Source organism: Scomber japonicus, chromosome 10 (genome assembly GCF_027409825.1).
Source record: "Scomber japonicus isolate fScoJap1 chromosome 10, fScoJap1.pri, whole genome shotgun sequence".
NCBI classification, from domain to species: Eukaryota; Metazoa; Chordata; class Actinopteri; order Scombriformes; family Scombridae; genus Scomber; species Scomber japonicus.
In genome coordinates this window covers 24,303,204-24,324,441 of record NC_070587.1, presented here as the reverse complement: position 1 = coordinate 24,324,441, position 21,238 = coordinate 24,303,204, and positions in this window count along the sequence as shown.

Genomic DNA, 21,238 nt, shown 5'->3' with positions numbered 1-21,238 from the left:
TTGTGAAGATAATTACAGACAGTTTACATGTATGTTTATGTATCACAGCAGTACAGGAGAGAGAGGGAGTGGAGCCAAGACAGGAGAGGCAGATAGAAGTGGAGCAGGCGAGAAAGAGAGCAGAAAAACAGACACAGGAGAGAGAGCAAAGTGATACTCTGATACAGGAGAGAGACAGTACAGCGGTAGGCTTACAGACACAAAACAATGGAGCAGGCAGGTACAGTGATGAGCTGAGGATCAAGAACAGTACATCATCCTAACTCTGGAGCCAGTGAAAATGGAAGAAATCTGGGACAGTGCAGGAACAGAGATGAGACCTGAGGAACCGGAGCATGTTGATATGGAGACAGTGAGAGTTGAGGAACCAGAGCATGTTGATATGGAGACAGTGAGAGTTGAGGAACCAGAGCATGTTGATATGGAGACAGTGAGAGTTGAGGAACATGTTGTTAATATGGAGACAGTGTGAGTTGAAGTTGAGAATCAGAGTGAGCAAAGGGGAAGAAAAAGACAGAGGAACCCCGATAGCTGGAAAAAAAATATCCAAAAAAGGCTCAGAGTATCGGGCCAAAGTTATGTCAATGTCAAAAACATTAATGTTCCAGCGCGAAAGGTCAAGGAAAAAGACTGTACCACCTGTCGTTACAAATGCAACAAGAACTTCCCTGAGTCCGAGAGGCAAAACATCTTTGACCAGTTCTGGTCAACGGGAGATGTGTCTAGACAAAAAGACTTCATCATAAACCACACTGTTACAACGATTAAAAAGAGACAGACAACCCAAACAGAATCAAAGCGTGAGAACTCAATCGAATACAGACTAACTACACAGGGAAAGCAAATTCGAACCTGCAAAGATTTCTTTCTGAAAACTCTTGATATCACAGAGAAGTTTGCCAGGTCTACAGAGAATGGTCAGTCCTCCATTAATTTAGGAATCTCTCCAGCAAGCACGCATGGAAAGCATAGCCCTGGTAGCAAAATCTCAGAAGAGAGGAAAAATGTAATCAGAAATCACATTAATTCTTTCCCAACAGTTGAGTCACACTACTGCCGAAAAGATACAGCAAGGCAATATCTTGGGGAGAATTTGAATGTTTCTAAGATGTATGACTTCTATGTTAGCAAATGCAATGAGGAATGGGAAGTCAGTGCAGAGAAACTTAGTTTATACCGGCATATATTCAATTCAGAATTCAACTTAGGCTTTCACCAACCTACAAAAGATGCATGCAAGTACTGTGAATGGTACAAGCGTTTGAATGAAAGTGACAAAGATGTCAATTCAGAAGAATACAATGCACACCAGAACAGAAAAATACAGGCCCGTGATCAGAAAGAACAAGATAAGAGACAAGCACAACAAGAGTCTACATTCAAGGCATATAATGTGAGTAGTCTCTTTTACTCAAGGAAGCTAAGCACCTATAATCTTACAGTGTATGAGTTAGGGAGCAAGGCAGCAAATTGCTATATGTGGCATGAAGGCGAGGGAGGACGTGGTTCATCTGAGATCAGTACATGCATGTTCAAGTATCTGTCCTCACTTTCAGACACTGATCATGTGGTGCTGTACTCTGACACATGTGGAGGACAGAACAGAAATGCCGGTTTCAGCACCATGTGTCTCCATGCTGTGAAAAATCTGCCCATTTCTATTATTGACCACAAGTTAATGGAGTCTGGACATAGCCAAATGGAATGTGATAGCTTCCATGCAGCTATTGAGACTGCGAGAAAAAATATGCCTGTATATAGTCCACAGGGATACTACACACTTGTAAGGATGGCAAGGAAAAACAAGCCATATAGTGTGATAGAGCTTGGCCATACTGACTTCCTGGATTTCAAGTCTTTTTCAAAACTAACAATTCCAAATAGAACCAAAGACACAGAGGGAGACGGTGTCCACTGGCAGAAAATTAAATGGCTGCGTTACACCAAGGAAAATACAAGATGTGTCCAATTTAAATATGAAATGACCAGTGATGAATTCCGCATTCTTGAGGTTGGGAAACAGGAAACAAGAGGTTCCCATGCAATTGGGCCTAAAAAGTTGAACAAATCCGGAGCAGGGATCAGTGCACTAAAAAAAAAAGACTTAGTCACACTATGCACAAATGGCAGTATCCCCAGCTCCTATCCAGACTTTTACCAGTCTTTGAATGAGATGTAATGCATAGCTTAAAATTTTTGAACATTTTGTTCACATGATTAGTCTAGTCAATGTCACTAATTCATAAATATTGTTGTACATACTCCAAATACTTGAAAACATTTTAATTCCTATGGTTGTCTAGTCCACATTTTTAAAAGTTGTTTAATATTGTGTTCACATGATTAGTTTAGTTAGTGTCATTAATTCATGAATATTGTTGTGCATACTTACAATTTTGAAAACATTTGAATAAATATTATTGTCTAGTCCACTGATAGTATGGAGTCAGAGTTCAATAAGTGAGATGTAATACATAGTAGCAATTTTAAAAAGTTTTTTAAATATTTTATTCACTTTGTTCACATGATTAGTTTAGTCAATGTCATTAATGCATGAATATCGTAGCATCAGATTTTAACAATAATTTAAATGAAATTTATTAATTAAATGAAATGTTTGATAATTAAAATGAATTCTTCAATTCATAGATGTTCATTGTATTGTATCATTATAATTGCTTTATGTCTATTGTATTGATAGTGCAACGAATCAAAAATAAATAGCATTGAAATAAATAATGTAATATAAATATTGTTTACTGCCTTTTATTGTGTAAAAAGGATTGTTGCTCTTTTAAAAGCACATTCATATTCTTTTCTGCTCATGAAATAATCAGATACGCCCATATGTTATATCCAAATGGTATTAAAACATTGGTGCCAAAAAGGCGTATGTGACTATTTCTTAAATTTAGAAATGTACAAAATATATTTTTTTAACTTAAAGATAAATCATTATTCATTAAGTATTGTGTCATTCATCTGGGTTAATAAATGTGCTTTAAATAGGTGAAATCAGTACAGAAAGTAAGAGGAAACTATGGTCATTTTTTGTTTTGGCTCTCCTGTAAAGTTAGTGAAATGTGAATTCTCAGCCCTGGGTATGATATTTTATCCGACCCATAACAGATCCTACAGATATAACTGTGAAACACAAATCACTCCTCAGTATTAAATACACACATTATTCTACAGTAGATGTTTGTCCAGTCCGAATTCCACATGTAATTCACATTTATTTGCAGCGTGATTTATATTAGTATTGAATATGTTATTAATGAGTTTATACATGTATTTATTTGACGTTTTTCCTGCCGGACATTTTGCCCGTTGATATTTTAATCTGCCGGCATATACCGGCATATAGGCTACCGGCTAACGTAATGACATAAGTTAAATTGAAATCAATCCTGTTAAACTGTGTCTTACTGTGAAATTTAGCGCTATGTCACTTTTCCTCTGTTTTGATAACCCTCCTTCCGGCCGCGTGCATTTGTTTTCAATGAATATACATATACAGTATCTATGTGTGTATTGTTGTAGTCTTTTCTGTCATAAATTGTAACAAGAGAGCCCGGGTCAGATCAGCTCATGCAGGTTTAGTTTTCAGACAACAGACGTGGAAGATTCATATAACTGATATGCTGTTTTTCTAGTAAAGTAAATTACTCCTATTCTCCTCTGCCCTCTAGGAAAATGACAGATCCTGGTGCTTCACCTCAGGTGAGTGTAGGCTAATGGAACTTTAAAGAAATTAGCATGCTAAGACAAAGTAGTTTTATTTTTCTAAAATGCATATTCGACAGATTATTGCTTAGGACTCTTATAACGTTACATTCAATTTAATTTTCACATTTTTCCAAATCACCAGGACACAAACATTGAAAAAGCGGTCCGCATGATTATGAGCTGCATAGCGAATCACACAGGAGCTGGGACAGGAGCTGGGACTGCAGGGATGAGAGCTGGGACAGGAGCTGGGACTGCAGGGATTGGAGCTAGGATAGGAGCTGGGACTGCAGGGATTGGAGCTAGGATAGGAGCTGGGACTGCAGGGATGGGAGCTGGCAGACCAACAACCGTTCAACAGGAGATGCAGAGGTAAGTTACTGCCTACCTAACGTTGAATTGCAAGAAAAATACATGTGTTCCAGTGGTTCAGCAGGGAGGCATTCTTTTTAAAGTTGGATATTTAGACATCACATATTGATAACTGTCTACTCTTCATCCAAGATCCTTCGCATCCATGTTCTCTGGCCAGAAACGCAAAAGGAAAGGAGGAGATCCACCCCGTGTCACTGTATGCAAGCACAGTGACATACAGTTCTGCTTGCTGTCCCACAACGTAGACAGAACCCCAAAAAGATGAGGCAGTCCTACTGCAAAGCAGGTCTTGGGAGAAGGACTGTCACTGTTGCTGACAATGCCATCCACACAGAGGTGAGTTTTAAAGACATTTTTAAAAATCATCTCGAAAGAAGTAGAGGTTGATGTGTTTGGCCATTTGGCCTTTGTCATATTAACTCAAATTCTTATGCTTGTTCATTTTTCCTGCTATCAACTTTGAACATTTTTGTCACGAATATACCACACCCAATACAAGGTGCCACTTTACTTAACAGTCGCTACAATATTATACCTGATTGGCGTATATCTTCAGCAACCTGTTCAACTCTATGTTATCAAGTACCACACATCTCTGGAAACAAGATAAGTTAGTCCGTCAGAGACATTCAAGATCATACAGTGCACACTATGATATTTTTTTTTAACTTTTTACAGATAAGCAGAACACTGCTTTTAAATTATCCCAAAATGAGGGACCTGCTTGGTGGCTGGCTCCTCCAAAAAGCTTCAGGTAAGAGTACTTTTCCTTTGTTGTATACCATACAGTACCTTTACTATTAAGTATAATATGGTTATAACTTTTTTCATCAATAATGTGTTGAAGTGCTACAGGTTTGTTTGTGTTAAATAATCAGAATATGTGGTGGTGTTTTACATTGAATACTAAAAGTATCTTTTGATGGAAGATTGAAATGTTATCATTCCAAAAGGTGGCAGTGGACAACGCCGTATAACCCCACTGCCACAGGGGTCAGAGGGCAACGCCGTATAACCCCACTGCCACAGGGGTCAGAGGGCAACGCCGTATAACCCCACTGCCACAGGGGTCAGAGGGCAACGCCGTATAACCCCACTGCCACAGGGGTCAGATGGCAACGCCGTACAACCCCACTGCCACAGGGGTCAGAGGGCAACGCCGTATAACCCCACTGCCACAGGGGTCAGATGGCAACACCGTACAACCCCACTGCCACAGGGGTCAAAGAGCAACGCCGTACAACCCCACTGCCACAGGGGTCAGAGGGCTATACAGCCAAAAATTTGAAAATCTCTTCCAACGGTGGGAAGTATGTCATCTACATCACTCCACTACAAGAGACAATAGACACCACTCCTTTGCCCTATGACACAGAGGAGTTTCAACACATGCCCAAACATGCATGCATGTCATGTGGGCAGTCAGTTCCTCTGCCGCTGCTACAATATCACATTGATTCCTGTGGTGATGTAAGTTATCTTATGGTATACCTATGATGAAAATGACAGGCCTCTCATCTTTTTAAGTGGGAGAACTCACACAATTGGTGGCTGACTAAATACTTTTCTACCCTACTGTATATATTGGACTATTAATATATGTGATAGTCCAGGTATATACTGTATATTACATCAGTGTTGTATGTGGTTTTCTAATAGTGAAGGTACTTTACATTCCTCATCAATAATATTCAAAATTGTATCATTTTCCTCATTGTCATTTGTCATTTTTCTTTTAATGCCACAATAGCCCTGGAAAGCCAGATGCATAACCTGGAGGCCATGAAAACAGAATTGGACATCACAGACAATCAACTGGAGAGCTGGATCATGGATATCAATGAGTGGGCAGAAGGTAGAATATACTGCTTTATATTGTTTGATATGCTGCTTGATGTATCACTGATGTATATTGCACCATTCCCCACAATATATCATATTTATCATATTTACAAACAATATATACGCAACCCAGATAGCAAAATTCTTTTGGCCCATATCTGGCCCACACCTGACATGTTCATCCGGCCCACATACAGCATGGAATGATGGCACTTGGGCGGTCCGCTCATGTTTGCCAAAAGTGGGCCATAACCAAGCCATCACAATGCCAGATGTCAACCAAAAACACACCAAATAAACCAGTTCGGCCAAGACTGGCCCAAATATGTTTCAACAAAGGTGGGCCAAGTATGTTTCCTTATATGTGGGCCTCTTTAGGCTCACATCCGGATTAGTCATTGCCATACTTGCCATATTTCGGCCAAAGATGGGCCATATTCGTTTTGTGATATTTGGCCCAAATGTAGCATTTACTATATGGGCCAGTTTAGGTTCACGTCTGTTTTGTCCGGGCCAGAAGAATGCCTACAGTGCCGGATCATTGCCTCAAGTGGCCCACATTCGCATGCTATCTGGGAAACAAATCATTGTGCTTTTAAATCACCGACTGCGCATGCGTGAGCAAACAAACATGGACGCCTTCGAGGAACTCCTTTGTGACGAAGTACGCCGGTACCCTCATTTGTATAACCCCTCCCTCCAATATTACAAAGATGCCCAAATGACCACAAATTCGTGGGGAGAAATAGCCCGCACCCTTGGCAAGGAGGAAAAGGTTTGCCGGGCTAAATGGAAATATCTTCGAGATCGTTTTGTAAAAATTAAGAAGAATGCTCCCCGCCATTTATCACCAACTCAGTTGGTTAACTCAGTTTGTTAAGCATCGGGAAACGGAGTCAAACTTTCCCATCGAGGTAATGTATGTCTTCTAAACATTCAGACTTGATTTATTGAAACTTTGTAATAATGATCATAAACCATGATTTGCTAGGGTTGTATATAGCATAGTGTTGTGACCAGGCCGGGTGTAGTGGACAGGGGACACGGGCCACTTCTTTCAGTATGAAAAAAATAAAAATAAGATAATACTAAGTAGCAGAAGACATTTTTAATCAATTAAGATTAAGAAATCAATTTTAATGCTATGGACTTCGTTACATCTGCTGCACCGCTGCTATCACAATTATAAAATGCCGATTTTGTTGTCTGTGACTGTGACCCTCATAAAAGTTCAGGGACAGAGAGATGTGTCTGCTTTTGTTGACTTTGTTGATAAGCTGATTGTCAACTTCAGCAAACGCTTTGACATTTTCAGCTTTGGACAGCAGCTCACCATGTTCATTCAGAACCCATTTCTAATCACAAATGTCAGAGGGTTCTCCAAGGAAGTCACACAGCTCTTCAAGTGGGCAAATGCAGCACCCCTTCAAATGGAGCTGATTGATCTCCAGGCAGATGTTGCCCTGAAAGAGCAGTTCAGAGGAGATGAGCCTGCCACTTTCTGCACTGTCAGAAATAATGTGTAAAATTTGTACCTTTAAGGGTCCAACGGCTTGTCACTGGGGCAGTACCCTCAAAGGTACAGCTATTGTACCCATTTACATGGATACATTTTTGTACCCTTCCGGTTAGTACCTCATGGGGACATTTATGCACCCTGGGGTACAGAAAGAGACTTAAACACTCTAAGGCAGGGGTCTTCAACGTTTTCCAGGCCAAGGACCCCCAAACTGATAGAGAGATGGTGCGGGGACCCCCTACTTTTATATATTGTATAAAATGGTGTTTTATATTAAACCGGTCCTATAGTGCCATGTATAAATGTACCTTATTATTATTATACAGTAGTAGCCACTTCAAAGTTCCCCTCCAAGCTGAATGCCAGCTGAATGGCAGCTGACTCCCAGCCAAGTTCCAGCTGAGTTCCAGCAGCTGGAGAGACCCCCTCCTTCTCCTGGGCGTGTCTATCTTTTCCTGTAAACCCACCTATTCATTGTAATACAGGGTTTGACCAGAAGATGGCGCTTCTGTCACAAACTATCCCACATTCTGATGTTTTAGGAATTGTTACTGTCAGGTCATCCAGATTCATCGAATCAAATCAAAAAATTAAATAACCTACTGACTGCTGATTATTTTGTTATTTGTTTTGAATCTAACACAAAAAACGAAAAAAAAGCCTTTTCATATTTTAATTTTAGGCTCAGATAAATAATACGAAATGACAAAAACGGACCACAGGACTGTATTTGATTTTAGGCAATTATACAGCACATATGTGCCAGCCAACCCCGGTCTATTCAGTGCATGCTTTAAGCCAGGTAAACCCAGCCACCTTATTAGCATTATCATTGCTCAACCTTTTGTTTGGGTTTAATGGGCCATTTGGTTCCATGGTCACACAAATCACGCACAGAGATCAGAATAGTGTTCATGGACTTCAGAACTATTTTCTGAGAGGGGTCACTGTGAGCTTTCATAATAGTCAAATCTCTCCTGTCATGGTGCTGCAGCCAGGTTTTCAGCCTGCGCAAGGCTGAGAAAGAGCGCTCAGATGCCGCGACAGATATGGGCCAGACAGAGTTGAATGGGCATTAATTATATGAAAAAGATAAATATAAGACAGACAAATTGAGTTTAAATTCAGATTCGTTATTATTATTAAAGTAACTAACTAGTTAATTAACTATTGGTGTAAAACTGAAAACTCAACCACACATACGTGCTGGACAGAGTGGGGGCACTACACACATCTACTACTACACCCCTCACTCACTTAGAAAAGATGTAAAACTGAAAACTCAACCACACATACAGTAGCATATGTGCTGGATATAGTGGGGGCACAAACAGTGTCTTGATCTTGATTTTCAGTGGGGGAGGTGTCCAACACGAAGGTGATGGGTTGAGGGGGATGGTAGTGCTTTCCCATTGTCTTTCAAAGCGAATGCCCCCCGTCCCCCGCTGGCCCGCACTCACATTACCTCAAAACCCAAGCACAATTGCCTCCGGCACTTGCGTTGCGTAAAAGGCGCACATAACGCGTGCTGCGCCGGTAACACACAACACAGCCGATCAATTAACACAACGCACTATGATTAAAAAGTACAAGCATATTCTTCTGAGTCATGCCTGAGTCATGCAGTAGCCTGCTACAGATACTTGTGTAAAAAAGACGCACTGATTTCATTGACGCTCGCAGCCTCTCCAGCAGCAGCTGAACAGACTTAGTTTAACTGAATGTCTTAGAAGTCACCAAATGACTTGCTTTAACGAATTTCGTTAGTTTATATAATGCAGATTTGTAAAATATTACTTTTATGAGGGTCACAGTCAGAGACTGTATAAACTTAGCATTTCATAATTGTGGTAGCAGCGGTGCAGCAGATGTAATGAAGTCCACGCAGCACGCTGGATGTAACTAATATTAAGCCTATATCCTATTCATTATAATGTCCATCGACATAAATTGAGTTATTTTGCCTTAATAATGATAAAATAATACACAAAAAAATGGTCGGATTGGGAACCCATATAATATTAACACTACGTATTAAATAGCGTGTTCTGTTTTAAATCACTAGACTGGGTTTGTCTCATGTGCTATTTCTTGGTTTGACAGTGACAGTGATCAGTGATCAGTCAGAGGAATTATTAAGTGTCCGCGAGTGTTTCCTGTGACGGACGGTGTCCTGTCAGATGTACGGCAGCTTCAATTGCATCTTTCTAATGGATTAATATTGTGCTTCATTAGGCGACTTTATACAGAAGAATAGAAGTAAATACATGTAATATTAGTGTATATAATATTTAGCCTAGTATTTTAATCAGGTTTAATCACAGGGTTGTAACGTGATGAATCCGGTTAATTTTTTTTAATCGTTGGACAGCCTAGTCTTTCCTATGAGCAGTGGGTCTAAACACACTGCTCCTCCCCGTGGATAAATGAGGCATTGCAACTGGTTTTCACTCGGGCAGCTTAGGGGCGTTCCCAGTCGGGGCCTCATTGACCACGTCATCGCGGGGGGATCGCATTTCCCCCCTGCTTCCATTATCGGCCAGCCAAGGACCAGTCAAGGAGCCATCAAGGAAACACGGGAACTTTGAAATGGCTTCATCTGTATATTACCATGTGTATTTAAACTCCGCACACACGTTGCCCTTTTCTGACTTTGAGCCCCTGCCCCTCTATAATCATGTGCACGTCTCTGATAAGGACGCTTTGCACACGCGCTGCATTTATAGTCACACAACACACACATGCGCACACAGTCACTTTCTAGTGCGCGCTCTTGCTCTCTCCAGATTCCGGGAGATTGTGTCTCATTTGCGGGCGTCAGGGAGCCGCTATCAATATGCGGGAGACTCCCAGAACTTCCGGGGGAGTTGGAATGTCTGTTATACACAGGTTCATATATTCATGTTTTTATTTTAAGCATGTGCAAGGTACGGCCTCGTGATTGGCACAGCAGCGATGGGGCCGGGTCCTCCTCGTTGGCGGGACAGGTGTTGTGAATGAACCGGTGCCCAGCTTGTGTCGCTGAATGTGTGCACTGCTGACTGAAAGACGTCTTCTGCCTCCATTTATCTGTTCACTACAGTGTGTTGGATTCATGTTAATGTGTATTTAAAGACATTTCAATTTGTGGAAAAAATTGCAAGTGGGAATATAAAAAAAATGTCTAATCAACCAAAACTTTCGCGACCCCCCTGCAGTACCTCCGCAGACCCCCTGTTGAAGACCTCTGCTCTAAGGAACTAAAATGTACCCTTGTAAATGGTAAAAATTTGTTCTCTAGAAGGTACCACCCCAGTGACAAACCATTTGTACCATAAGATGTCAAATCTGTACTAAAAAAATGTCAAATCTGTACTCTGTATTCAAAAATGTTTATTTCTATGCAAATTTATTTTCAATGAATACAGCATTCAGAAAATTGATTAATCCCAGGTATTCGTATGAACAGAAAGCAATGACTAACTCATCCTAGGAAGACAAAAACTGCTCTACAGTCTTGCACACCTCCTAATTCTCATCATGAACACATACCAATATACACACAAACATACACCAATCCAGCACATTAGGAACATTCACAAAACATTTTTCACTGTAACAAACAACTTGTCATCAACATGGTAGACATCAAGGGCCTGAAAAGATTGATCATTCGCGTGACAGTGACTGGAAGAGCCTTGTCATCCACCAAAGTAATGTTCAGTATGGTGCATTGGAGAAAGGTCAGCGTCTTCTTCATGTACCGTATTTTCCGCACTATAAGGCGCACCTAAAAGCCTTCAATTTTCTCAAAAGCTGACGGTGCGCCTTGTATATGGTTATTATTATTAATTATATTTCGTTTGGGGATGTTGTATTTCGTTGACAACGACGCATGTGAATCCATATTGTAAATATTCCTCTCGATACTTGCGACACTTGGAGGAAGGCTGATCCGACTGCTTATGGACCCCCTTTATTGGGGGCTCCTCTTCCCGCGCCAGAGGTCGATGGCCAAGGCGATTCTCCGCTCTCCTCTGCTACCCTCTCCGCTGGCTTCTCTACCCTCTCCGCTGCCCTCTCCTCTGCGGGCCTCTCTGCCTCCTCCGCTGGCCTCTCTGTCTTTTCTTTGCTTAACCAACGTTTCATTTTGAAAAATCAGCAAAAAATCATCAATGAGCTAGTTCAGAGAAAATCTACTGGTCCGCTTTGTGATGTTAATAGCTAATAGCTTCTATTCTGTGCGCCTTATAATGCGGTGCGCCCTATATATTGAAAAAATTATAAAATAGGCCATTCGTTGAAGGTGCGCCTTATAATCCAGTGCGCCTTATAGTGCGGAAAATACGGTAGGTTGGGTAAGCCAGGTTGAAAACAAAATAGGCACAGAAGGCAGCCATTACCCCATCTTCAACTCCTGTTCCTTGGCACAGATCCACACTGTCTACCTTCACGGAAAACGGAACCTTCCTTGTAAAGGCTGTCCTCCAGTCACCGTCTGTACGGTCGGATAAGGACTGTCACACTGCAATAGACAGATAGATAGATTTACTTTATTAATCCCGGAAGAAATTCAGGTGTGGTCAACTGCTCACAGAAGAATCAGTCACATCAGGGGGGGTGTATTCGTGGCGGACACAATGCTTTTGTGGCGGGCCAATTTTGAGTGAACTATGCCTATAAGGCTGCAATATAACTGTGAAAAAACTTTATGAATGGACCCACTCAAAGTGTCATCATTATTATTACTATGTCATTATTCTATAAAATATAAAATTAATAATAAAATTCAATTTTTTTTAGTCAGATATACAAAAAAAGACAGTCTATTGACTTTAAAAAAAAAAAAAAAAAAAAAATTAAATCCATACCGTTCCCATTGAAATGAAGTCCTCCACTTTTTCCTTGAAGATGCAGGGTAGCAAGATTAGCGCCGCACGAAAGTCAGCCTCTGTAAGAGACAAGGAAATAGGTCTATTTAGTTACCGTACTTTTAGACACAGCATCATCTTGTGGATGTCCAACAAATAACAGAGTTTAGCATCTTTCCATACTCCTATTCATACATGAGTGTCACTTGAAAAGCCCTCTTGATTTAAACTTCTTTTACATTTATTAAATTATTGACGGTCTCGGTATACCCACACATCCAGAATAGGGCAGATGACTACAGATGACAGGCATATGCTGCATATAGCATGGCATGGAGTATATTTAGTATAACTCTAAAAGGGGACCTATTATGCTTTCCTAGCTTTCCAGAATTAAAAAAAAAAAATGTTTAGGGGATGTATATCAGTGACCAGTGGGTAACATCAGTGATGATCATTACCACCAATCACCATTAGAATTTTTGATATAATAAAAATATTAAAATACATTTAAGCTGAAATTTATGTTGACTTACAATGGTAAGTGGTTAACTGTTATGTGACCATGTTTAAGTTGTTAAAAAATAATACAAATGAAACATGAAATTGCTGTTCAAAAAGCTACCATTTTCATAGAATGACCACATGGTTTCATTTTTTACCTGGTGCACACAAATGTTATCACTCAGTACTGACAGAGCATCATGTTTCGTCATTTAGGTTAATAAATTGACTACTCCAGTTCGACTGTAGCTGTGCTAACGGAGCCAACTAGTAAACAGACTCACCATACCGATGACAGCACTTTCAGCTTGTTAGCAGCTCGTTAGCAACAGTAACGTTAGCAGCAGAACAGACAGGGAGTAGAGCACTGCAACAAGTAGCTGCTAACTAACTAACTAACTAAAGCTATCCAGGGAAGACGCCGAGCAGGCAGGGCAGACGTGATCTCACTCCCACTTCCACCCCTCCCCCACCGCAGCAAAAAAAAAACAAAAAACCTCACACTGCCATTGACTGTCAATTGACCTTTTGTGTGTGTGTGTGTGTGTGGGGGGGGGGGGGGTGTGACCCGCGAAAAAAAGAGAAAAAACAGCTCGACCGTTACTAAAAAGGTACAAATGTGGGCCCTAAAGGTACATTTTAGTCTATATTAAATCCCCGCGCAATGATATCAGCAAATTTTAGCTAATGTCAGCTACCTAACATTTATCGTTAACATTAATCAAACAGGCTCCATCCAACACAACACAAACCCCTTGATTAAACTTAACGTTACAAAGCACAAAGGATGTCTCAACAACCATTTGGTCATGTTGACCTTTTAGACTGAAGCTGAATGTCCGAGTTTTTTTTTCCGAGCTAGCATCATGTTCTAGACATAGACTGTATATAAGAAATGGACGTAACATCCGTGACGTCACCCATTGGTTTTTGGACTGCTGCTCGGAAGCCAATAGTTTCGAATCTGGGCAGCGCCATCTTGAAAATTCCAGGTGCATGCTGGGAAAAAAAGAACACGGATTCTACTTATATGGGCATGAGGCGGGGCCATGGCAAGAAGTGTGGGCGGGACAATAGGCGGGACGGGGAGGTTTACGAGCCTATGGCTGTGAGGGCTGGATCTCTATACAGTTCACTGATAAAGATCCATTCAACTACGCATGCACATATATATCTATGATGTCTATGCTGCCTACCCGACCCACCGCAACCCACACACCGAAAATGGAGGGAAAACCACAATTCGAGGTAAACTCGTAAACTTTACAGCCAAGTGTTAAAGTAGCTTAGTAATGTGACATACCTAATTGCATGCATGTATATAATCATCAAATATTAAGAGAGGAGTAACGTTAGTTACGTGTGTAATGCTAATGTTAACTGTTGCCTGTATTGATGTGCTGGCTGTTAGAGCTAACGTAAGCACCATGGTTAGCACACGTAGAAAATAGCTTATTGAACTAACGTTATCATTCGGTGTTTTTAACTGTTATCATATACTGTTAAGGGCAGTTGGTACACACCAAGTAACATTACTTCAGTAAGGATATTTTTGTGTTGTTCACTTCATTGTCAAAAACAATACATCTATTGGAATTATTTCTTTATCTTTCAGGAAAAAAATATCACTGCTACCACTATGGCATGTGGCCCTGATAAAGGAAGGCGAAGTGAGTATTATTTACTTGTTAGTTAATTACTTAGTTAGTTACTTGTTATATAACTAACTAACTAACAATAACTTAACTTAACTACTTATATATAATTCAAGGGAATACTGTATTTATAGATAAATTAACTGTGTGGAGCTAATGTATTAAAAGTGTTATTTCCTCTTTGTCTTTATAGTTTATAATCTGATACATTTCTCTTTATAATGTTTTTTCTCCGTCCAGTCAATGTTTGGATCATCGGTGACAGCTACGTCCGGCGTGGGGCTGAGAGAGCTGCAGAGACCATGGGGGACAACCTCGGTCATGACAACCTGCTCGTCCAGTGGTTCGGCTGGGGTGGCCTGAGGTGGAAAAGCCTTGTCCCTTTTTTCCACAGGTCCCTACAAGGAAGAGCAGTGCCGGACGTCCTCCTCATCCACTGCGGGCGGGAATGACCTGGGGAGTGTGAAGAGTGTCGGCCTCATCGCAGCCATGAAGGAGGACCTGCGCCGCCTCCACCTGCAGTACCCGGATATGAGGATCATCTTCTCCGAACTCACCCAGAGGTGCAGGTGGAGGGCTGGTGACAAACCTGCGAAGCTTGACAAGGCTCGCAGGTTTGTGAACAGTGTTATGGCTACATTTGTTCCTTGTTTAAATGGTGTTTTTGTTCATCACCCTCACATCAGGTTTGACACTCCTGGGTTATTTGTGCGTGATGGAGTTCATTTAACCCCTAGGGGAAATGATATTTTTTTAAACAGCTTTGCTGAGTCCATTAAAGCCCAACTTCAGCAACAGTGAAATGTTGTACAGTTTCTTTGCTGTTGAAGTTGAGCCTTAATGGATTTTTTTTTTCAGCCCTGACCAATATCCCACAGTGTCATGCCTCATGTGATGAGTGTTATTTTTGATAAAGTATTATTTTTCCTTATTTTAACAATTGTGGCCATAACACTGTTCAGATTTACTGGCTCTGCTCTTCCTTGTCCCCTACATACTCCTATTCTCACTCTTTTTTTCTCCCCTAACCACCCCAGTCGAATCACCCCATGGTCTCTGACACTCTCTCTCCCCATGCCAGACGTAGCTGTCACAAAATGTAAATAGTTCAAAATGTTAAAGTTCACAGTTCACCATAACCTTGATGCAATATTGTGCAATAAAGAATTTATGACGAACATGCCCTTAGTTTGTGGAACTTTTTTTTTAATGGCGTATATCTGGTATGAATTGTTACAATAGCTACATGTACAGTATTATAATTATGCAAATACATTGAGGTTTGTTGAATATGTAATTACAAGAGCTTTATTCAGCACATTATAGCAACATTTATTAAATGTTCCAATCCTATCATTGCCTGTCTAACAACTGCAGAAATTAATTCAGATTCAAGAAATTGAACCTCAGTATATTAAGGACAGAATACACTGCTACAATAGCTGGTCTATGGTTTCATCTGATTAAGCTGAACTGGAATTGGTTTTCTGGAATCATCATCACAACCCATTTGAGAACCAAGGATGTTGTCCATGCAGTCTCCGTTCTCCACAACCAGATGAATGGCACCAAATAACACTGCTCCACGCATGAGGTCTTCCTTCTCGGTCATTTCAATGTGGATACGTTTTATGTGGTTCACCACATTGATGACATCTTTCAAAGCCTCGTCAAGCTTCGGCACCATATCCTTGGCCGCCAGCGCTTCACGGTGCAAAAAGCAGTGGTTCCACGTTGCATTTGGTGCTCTCTCCAGAATTTGCTTCACCACACCGGAATGTTTCCCGGTCATGGCAGCCGCGCCATCAGTTGTAATTCCCACGCAGTATTCCCAGCTCAGGCCCACTGAGCTCAAATACAAGTCCACACTATTGAAAATGTCCTCTGCCTTTGTAGTGGTAGGGAGATCTCTGCTGCAGAGAAACTGTTCCTGCAAATCACCACCCTGCTGAAAAAGCCAGCTTAAACCAGCTTAAGCTGGTAGCTGGTTTTAGCTGGTCATAGGCTGGTTTTAGCTGGTCTTAGGCTGGTTTAGCTGGTTTACCAGGCTGGACAAGCTGGTCAGGCTGGTCTTGCTGGTTTGTCAGGAGAGTTGGCCATCTTGGTGTGGCTGGTCTGACCAGCAAAGCCCAGCTGGTAAGCTGGTCAAACTGAGTAGCCAGCTGGCTTAGCTGGTCTGACCAGCTGGCTACTCATCTTGACCAGCCATAACATGCTGGTAAGCTGGTCAAGATGAATAGCCAGCTGGTCTTACCAGCCAAGCTCAGCTGGCAAACTGGTTAAGATGGTTTGATATTCATTTTATCAGACTGACCAGCATTGATTGGTCAGCAAACGCAATGCAAGGCTGATAATTGTGCATCTTTCCAATGATGAAGAAAAAGCAAGTTAAGAAAATTAATTAATGATTTCTTTTAGAGAATTGAATTGATATTTCAAAATTTTCTTGTGATGGTGACACATTTTACTTTCACATTTGACAAATTTACACATTGTGATTTTGGTAATAATAACAATAACAATAATAATAAGACAACAAATAAATATACTGACTCACAATAATATCACTTGCTTGTGAGTGAATGACAGTGACTACCTGTAATTTACTATCACAATCGTGTATTGTTTACAGTATTCTTAGATTACAAGCATGTTTTAATGTTTGACATTTCCACCTATTTCACCCTATATAAAGGCTGCTGCTGAAAATGGCATGTGAATAACTTTGCACTCCCTCTTTCAGGGCAGCTGTTTTTTGCTGTTTGTTTCATTGACAAATTTAATGACTTTTGCAGTAAAAACTAAAGATGTGACCATCCATTTCATTGAGGAGATATATCAAAGTTATGAAAAAAACATTGTCAGGTTTTGTTCTAATCTGGGCAGGGGTACAACAAAATTTTGAGGGTTTGGTTCCTGCCCTATTAAGCTACAATGCTACACTGTAAGAAAAAAAACGTTTTTACGGAAAAAAACTGGCAGCTGTGGTTGCCAGAATAATACTGTAAAAAATACAGTGGATTGTAAAACACAATACAGAGCAACCTGTAAATTTTACAATTTTAAACTGTAATCCTTTACAAAATAACATTGTAAAATTTACGTACAAAACCGGTAAATTCAACAACCATTTTCAGCCAAATTAGCATGACTATGCCTTCATTAAAGCTATTATCTCCTGTACAATTTACGTGCAGCCATTGCATATTTTACATCTAATCCCATTAAATTTCACTGGAAAACATCAGAAAAAAGGCATTATTAATTGGTAAAAGCCTCATTGTAAGACAGTAATTTGACTGAATTTTTCTGCTCATTTTATTAAAATATTGTGTGTTGTGTAATATATTTTGTAGTATTAATAGCGGTGTTTTGTAGTGAAATAAACATCTACATACTATCACTGAATTCTTTGAGTAATGTCTTCATTAAATGAGTTATTACCAGTTAGACAGATAAACTCTGACACAATGTCAAAGAATTTAATCTGTAACATTTACTGTTAAAACTAAGCCAGCTGGGACAGATAAAAAGTAGAGGAGTGACCGCTTCTATATTTGATGGTTACATTTTAAACTGCTGTTTCATTTTAGGTTTAATTTGACCATAAATGTGAAGAGAACTGTAACCTGTGGTAAGCAGCAACTTGAAAAACAAATACAATACCAACTTGTCATTTCAAAACCCAATTTTATTTCTCAAAAAAGGTATGGAAAATACTTTTCAACAGTTGTATGTTTTCTTTTTCTTAATTTTAAACTATTCCTTTCCTTTTACTCTTGGAAAAAAATATTTGGAATATTCCTTGAATATAAAATAAATGAATGTGCAACCATAGTGTCACAACTTTTAAAAAAATATTTTCATCTGTAACAATAATGCAAGCTGAAGTAACTAAGCAACAATAAGAAATCTTAGTTAAAAGTGAGGACTCTGGGCTGCAAAAAAGTATTCAAAATACTTTTCAAAAACATTTCAACAGTTGTATGTGTTTTGTTTTTCTTAATTTTAAACTATTTCTTTCCCTCTTGGAAAAAACATTTGGAAAAGGCCTTGAAGATAGAAGAAATACACGTGCAACCATACGGCCCAACTTCAAACAAATATTGTCATCTGTAACACAATAATGCAAACTTAAAAGGATAATTCAACATTTTGGCAAATTGTCCCATTATTACTATTCCTTTCCTTAGGCCTAGAATATAAAAATACATGTGCAACCATACTGACATAACTTCAAATATGTTCACCTGTAATACAGTAATGCAAGCTCAAGTAACCTTCTTGAATCAAGGTGAGTGTAGACAGGAACTGCTGCTCTTCTCCACTTCCATCCCTCTGTGTTGATGGAGAAGGGGCATCTTGGAAAAGAGAAGAAAAACAGACAAATATGTTAAGGATAAAATACACAGGCTTACAGACACATACAAAGACAGACACACTGAGACTCTCAGACTGACTAACAGACTAAGATGCACACTCAAACAAAATCAAACTCATACAAAGATTTTCATGTAATGTTTACTGTTAAAGTTTAAGGACCCACCCAGAGAAAAGTTTTATTTATGACTCTGACATCACCCCAAATCATGGCTTACTTCATTCCATATTCAGACGTCCCGCCACTCGTGGTCAGAAAGGTCTTGGATCAAGGTGAGGACTCTTGGGTTCAGGTGTAGACGCCGAGAGGTACTGCTTTTCTCAACTTTTGTGCCCTTCTCTGGGTTTATGGAGAAAAAACACCTTGTGGGAAAAAAAGAAACAAAAAGAAAAAGAGACAAAATGTATTAATCCTTATGTCCTGTTAAGACTCTGCCACAGATCAGATTCTAACAAATATTTCAAAGTCTCTCTCACAGGCACATAATAGGCAAACCTATCTATCCTGTTCTCATCTCTTCCTAAAAACATTTTTTTTGGGCTCCACATAGTTGAATTTTTCTTTGAATGACTTGGCTCTTGAATAAGCTGTTTGCATTGGCCCTGTATGGCAGTGAACTAAGTTTACTCAAAGTATATGTTTGACCCAACTCATTTATGTTTTGCATTTCCTCAACAATGTTCTGTATAGTTGAAGCAGGCAGAAGGAACTGCCCCTGCAATCTCAAGTAGAACAAACTAACGTTTCTAAGATAAAGATCACTGAAATTTTCAGATATGTCCAAATCGACTTCATCTGTGTCTGTCGCTGCAGCTGCATCACAGTGAGGGACAAAGTCACCTGACTCAGGTGGAGTAGATGTTGACGGATGAGAAGCAGATTCTCTGTACACGTCACTTACACTGCTGTCTGCAGTGGCGAAAAAAGTGGGTATGCACTATATGCGGCGCATAGGGGCGCCACAATGGAGGGGGCGCCAAAGCGATGGGGGTAAAATTATTTTGAGTCTGCATTTTCTATGGGAGGCCGTTTAGGGTGAAAACATTGAAATAAGTGCACACACACACTGAAAACGTGCACACACACACTGAAAACGTGCACACACATAGAAAACGTGCACACACGCACATTGGCAATGTGCACACACGCGTTGAAAACGTGCACACACACATTGTCAATGTGCACACACACATTGAAAACGTGCACACACACATTGACATTATGTGCACACGCACTGAAAATTTCCACTCTCTACCACCTTCTCACACAGCGGGATATAGGCTACTGTGTGTGTGTGTGTGTATCTGAGTGTGCGTGTAAAATCTCAGTGCGCCCGGAAGTTGTTTCAATGTCACAGGAAGGCACCGCCATCTTTTCAAAATAAAATCAGGGCGAATGATTAATAAGATTTATGAGCAATGTGTGTGTGCACTTATTTCAATGTTTTCACCCTAAACGGCCTCCCATAATTTTCTGTATTCAACAGCGTCTGTGCATGTGTAGTAAATGATATGATCAATAACAGAGGCACGTCACTGATTAGGCGCCCCTCCGCCTCCCTCCCCTGCCCCTCCGATATTCGCCTCCCCTCCGGGGAGAGAGGTGACAGCACCGGAGCGCCTCTCCACACTATGCGCGCCGGTGCGCGCCCCCCTCGAGCACGCGCTAGAGCAGGGGTGTTTTCATTTGAATCGTGATGTCATTTGATGACAGGGACCTAATGACATGACATGGAGAGACAGAAAATAAAGCTCTCGGGGGCACAAAACAGAAAACGGAAGAGGGAGAAAGAGAAAGATTTTGCAGGGATGAAAAAAAGCTTTTCAAAGTGGTTGAAAGACAGTAGGTAAGTTATGTCAGTGTATCAAGAGGAGGCTTGTAAACATTCAGGTTAGCTAAAGCTACTACTAGTAAAACAACAGGTTACTGTTGTCTGATCAGTATTTACAATATAACAGATCATGACAAGAAAAATAAAGGAACTGGTTTGTGGTTATTTTGTTGTTCAGACAGTTATCTTTTTTTTTTTTTTGACTAGATGGTGAATCATAAAACAGATAAATTATAGAACTTGGGATACACTTGAGTTTAATGTCTTCACTCGGATGTGCTGTTGTGATGTATCTGATAAGTCAGATCAGATGCAGCGTCCAATCAGTAACTGATATCCAATAAGGACAGGGTTAGGGTTAGGTCCATGTGGTTTGACTGCTTGCTGTATTTTTGAAACCTCCTTAACACAAAGTTCATGTCATTCAGGTGTGAGGATGGAGAGAAAGAATCAGGACACACAGGAGAAGGCGACAGGTTGGTCTAGTATTAGGTGGAAGTGTAGGGACAGCCACTTGATACCAAGTGATTTATTTCTAAATATTATTTATAT